At 35.8% G+C, this 4,970-nt stretch overlaps 1 long non-coding RNA gene across 1 annotated transcript in view; it reads right to left on the bottom strand.

Moving 5' to 3' along the window:
• Nucleotides 1-265: 265 nt before the first annotated feature.
• The window catches only part of LOC107691700 (uncharacterized), a 19,222-nt gene continuing 14,517 nt past the window's right edge, over nt 266-4,970 (bottom strand). Inside the window, exon 3 of the long non-coding RNA XR_001634558.1 lies at nt 266-1,009. This is a non-coding gene — a long non-coding RNA (uncharacterized LOC107691700). The remainder of the gene's footprint in view (nt 1,010-4,970) is intronic.

Below are 4,970 nucleotides of genomic sequence, written 5' to 3'. Positions count from 1 at the left end.
GTTTTTTGTTTTTTTCTGTTGCAAAGCTGATTGTTTGTCTGTGTTATTCTGTATATTAAACAATGTCAAAACAATAAAAATTTGATTAAAAAAAAGAACCACTTTAACCAAATTGCCATTATTGCCAAGCAGATTCAAAACGTTTAAGAACTAAAACAGAAATATAAAATCTAGTTTACAAATTGTTTTCCACAGCATTTTTTACTGAAAATAAGTAACAGCAGTTGTAAAATGGTAAAAAAGCATGAAGCTTTAAATAGTCTGATAACCCCTCTCCTTCCTCTCTATACAAGGAAAACAGTGAGTGAATTTAGTGCCCAACATTCCATTTTTATACATTTTTTTTTTGTTAAATTAGCACATCATCTGGTTAAAAGTGCAATTCATGTTGGAAATTTCAGTGAGCACAACTCATACTGTGTATAAAATGGCATAGAATAGTTCATAAGTATGTGACTGCTATAAGTTAAGGTATTTTTCCACAAAATTAAGATTACAAATGCAAATTAACTGAAGTCTAATGACACCATACAGAAACTTAATGGCCAAATAAAAATCCCCTTGACATTCATTATGTTGTTTAATTTCATATGGTCAGCGAAATCATTTCAAATATATCATCCAGCCATAGACTTTCATTTCTCTGGATTACAACTATTGTAAAGTCAGTTTTTATTGTAAGGATGTCTGCTCCTCATGCTCTGCTGTGTCAACCACTGATTAAACTTCATGAGTTGAATTCTTCTTGAGCAATGATCCTGAAGTCTATTGCAAAAGGAAGTCTCTCTGTTAAATCACTGTACTCCATTCTCTCTGTGTGAAGCTGGACCACAGCTGTGGCACCAAATTTCAATTTAATGACATACAATTCCTGCCTTGGCTGAGAGAGAGTTTGAAAAGTGACAGGGGGTTCAATGGACAGTTCAGGCCTGGAGGGATGTTGGCTTGAGCACTGCAGGGGAGTCTGTAGCTTCCTGGCAACTTGATGACATCTTCTCTCTCCCTCCCTCTGTCCCAAAGAAGAAAAAAAAAACACTCTTAACCGCTGACAACCTCCATTAAACACATCGAGTCTAATTCTACGCTAGTGGAAGCTGCTTGTGCAGACAGTGGGGGCTACTTGGACAAGTATGTATATTTGCGTAGGATACATAGGCCTAACATTGAAGAGGGACATGTCACGGTCAAACGTGGAGTATGTGATTCTGGTACGAGCACTTGAAAATCACTCTGAAAAGAATGCTTGCCGCTTTTTCGATTTTCATTTGCCCTCAAAGTCACCACTTCCACTTAAAAAAAAAAGGCAAAACAAAAAGAAAAGATACCCTTGAACACAACATCATGTACTAGACCAATCTATATTAAAGGGATAATGCAGCTACAAATGAAACTTCTGTCATGTCTTACCCTCATAACTGATTTTCTTCTTTTTGTTTTTGTACATTTTTTTCATACAATTATAATAAATGGTCACTGAAGATGTGAGCCTAAAAAACATAACATTAATGGACCACCTTTATAATATGTTCATATTCTGAGCAATATATTCAAAGTCTGAAGTCATACAATAGCTTTGTGTAATGAACAAACTCAAATTTAAGTTATTAAACAGAAAATCATCAACTTTAGAGAAATGTTAAAGCTGCAATGTATCGGAAGCCCCAGATCTTTTCTTCTGTTTTGTGACACACATTCGAGCGAAACAGATTATCAAAAAAAGGGGGGGATATGTATGGCAGGGATGAAGGCAGATGTGAATGTTAGCTTGCAATCATTTTTAAGAAAGAGGTGAAGTTAAAGTGGATGAAATGATTGAAGAAGTCATATGTTACCGGAGAGAATTCTGTCGTTTCACTGGAAGATCAAGTTATGATTTTTTATTAAAAATGTAAAAATAATAATAATCTAATAAGCAATATGATGCATTAAGAAAACAGATTTCCATTTCATGGCTAATTTGGCTGAAATTAGGATCATCAAAAGTCAAATGGGACACCCTACGGTAGTGTTGTAATCAAGACCACCTAAAATGAGAACAAGACAAGACCAAATTCTCAAATTCATCTGAAAGATCCACATTTACAGCCTGAAAAATCTCTAATATTTAATCAATAAATACAATTAGAATAATAAGACTATATAGAGCTGTTACCAATCAAATGAAATCACTAACAACATAATTAATCTTTGCACTGCAGAGGCTGCATCTGAATTGGTACAATTCATAATAATTAATCATTTATAATTAAAATTGTGTCTAAATGCAGTTCACTTAATATTAATTTCTTCTTTATTGAACATTTGTATAACCCCTTAGCATTCCTGTGAAATTTGCCTAAACGCCTAAAAAAGGCATACCCAAAGTAAATTACATGCTGTTCTTGAACCATTTGGAGTATATGCATGGTTTTGGTCTCTTTCGAAAGGGGACACTCTGAGGTTTGTTCCTAAACAGAACAAGAATCCCTGTAAGTCTTACTGGTATTGAGTAACAGAACTTTGTTTGAACACACTGAAAAAGGATAAAAACATTCCGCCTATTTTATTTTTTTTGTAAACAGATGCCTGCAGATGACTATAGCTGAGAGCTATTAGCTGGAAAACACAATGGGATCACAGCATGAAGCACTGACAAAGACACTGATTGTACCTGCTGTGTTGATTGTATCTTTAAAAAGTTTGCATCATTTGAATCACAAGAATCTCAGCTTTCCAAAGATATGTGACATGTTTAGCTTTTTTTTCTAAGTCATGAAGTTAACCCTCAAAAACACGCAGTGTACCACGGGTGGTACAGTGTAAAGCTAACAGGATAAAATCAATATCACGGTTTGCAATCGTGCTCATATTTGTGAAAACAGCTCTCTTGCTCTTGTGATATTGCTTATGCTCAGTAAGTTTTACATCATCACATTAATGATGTTAACAAATAAATCAGACAATGCACTGGCAAGTTAGTGATATCCCCACAGTTGTGGTCTTGACTGGTCTTGAAATAAAATACAGAGTCCTTTTAGTCCTTTAGCCAAGACAAGACCGAGTACAAATTAGGTTGAGACTAAGACAAGAGCTTCAAAAAAATGATCTTAAGACCGGTCTTGAGTACTACACCACTACCCTACGGGTCTCATGGACTTAACTGACATGCTCACTTGGCGGCCATTGTAAGTCTACAAGACCACAAGTACATATGAAGGCCCTGTCCCAAACGACAAACTGAATTTGCTCTTGCGGACTAACAATGACCACCACATGTGGTGGAATTCATGATTTTCAATGAGTAACGACTTAATATTCGGTCTGTTCCTCACACATTATCGTTATCATAAGACTTCAGAAGACTTAACACATGAGACATACAGACTACTTTTAGAATTATTTTTAATATATATTTTTGACATTCACCCCCATTCATTCTTTGCCTGGAAAAAGTCAGCCATATGACGTTCCTACTTTTCTCCATGTGTGGGTTCTGAAAGACGAGGGTAAGTAAATGATGACAGAATTTAAAATTTTTAGTGATCTATCCCTCTTATATAAAATGATTATTATAATTTCTTCATCAAACCATGCATCAACAGCAAAACACACATTACTCTAACAAGCAAGCGAGACAACTGACGCGTCCTCCTGACAGGGCATATGTTAAGCACGGGCTCGTTGCCTCGGCAGATTAGCCCGTCTTAACTCAGCTATGCAAAACACAGTATATCTCTGCAACCAACTTAAACCAGTTGATCAGAAACTAAAAGATGGGAGCTGCTCTCCAAACTCACTCATTACATTGTTGCGCAGTCACGCAGATGTGAAACAAGTACACGCGTTTGGAAGGACCGCGTCCTCTCACCGGTGCGCTTTTCACAAAACTTTCAAACGCGAATATAAAGTCAATCCACCAGTCCTCCGTCTAAAATGCTGAAAATACGTCAAAAGCCAAACATAATTACGCCCATCGTAACAGTTTGAAACCGCATAATGCCACAGAGTTTGACTTGTCTTCATTGATTGCGAGCGCGTCCAACACGAGATGCGTACAACAATCTCCACTCAAAGCCAATTAAAAAAAACACTTTCCGGATAAAATTTTAATCTCCTGAAAATACATCCTATAATATAATCAATTTAATTAAAAAAAAATATATATATAATATAAAAATAAATATATAAAATCATTAACCAGCTCAGTCAAGTGAAACTGCTTGTCATCGCCAATGTCAATGAAACACTTTACGTCATATGAAGAATTAAAAAATATATATAAAAAACTAATAATAACAATAATTGTGATTACCACAAATTATTCAATGCAAATGCACTTAATCTACACGGGATTCTTCATGGCGTCTGAAGCGAATCGAGTGCGCGTGAGGTCTGCGTGATTGTTTTCCTTCTTGCAAATACCAATTTGAAAATCCGGAGGAATAAGTGGAAGTGTAGTCCCAGGCTCTAAGTAACCGTGAAGTAGGCACTTACTCACGCACTCACCTACGCAGGCGCTGAGAAGTCCCTCCTTCAGTAAGGTATTGTTTATGGGGCTGTTTGGATAGGCTTCCACAGGATTACAAGAACCCGCTGTTTTCATTTGCTCAAGAAATGTGACTGTGCATTTGAATTGCAATGCTTGGGTTAGTTTCCAAATCTTGTATTTGCTGCATATCCCTAGGTAGTTTGTCTTATTGCTTAATCATTTAATAATACTGTTGTCGAGTTATTATTTAGCACTGGTTTTAATTTTCCTGCATGCCCTCTTGAAATTAATTTACCCTACTGTCTCGAAATTGGTTCGTCAGGCTATTAGTGAAACATTTTGTTTCAATGTCTGTAACACCGTGTCTCCAACTTTAATATAATATTACCATATACGTCTGCTACAAATTAGAGTAGCTTACATTAAATTTTAAATTAAAGCTACTCAAATTTGTAGCAGAAATTAAAGTGTGTGTGTATATACTGTATATAAAGTTTATATA

This window comes from Sinocyclocheilus anshuiensis, unplaced genomic scaffold (assembly GCF_001515605.1).
Source record: "Sinocyclocheilus anshuiensis isolate Anshui unplaced genomic scaffold, SAMN03320099.WGS_v1.1 scaffold186, whole genome shotgun sequence".
Taxonomy (NCBI): domain Eukaryota; kingdom Metazoa; phylum Chordata; class Actinopteri; order Cypriniformes; family Cyprinidae; genus Sinocyclocheilus; species Sinocyclocheilus anshuiensis.
The sequence above is the reverse complement of the archived record's forward strand: the minus strand, read 5'-3'. Positions and strand labels throughout refer to the sequence as shown.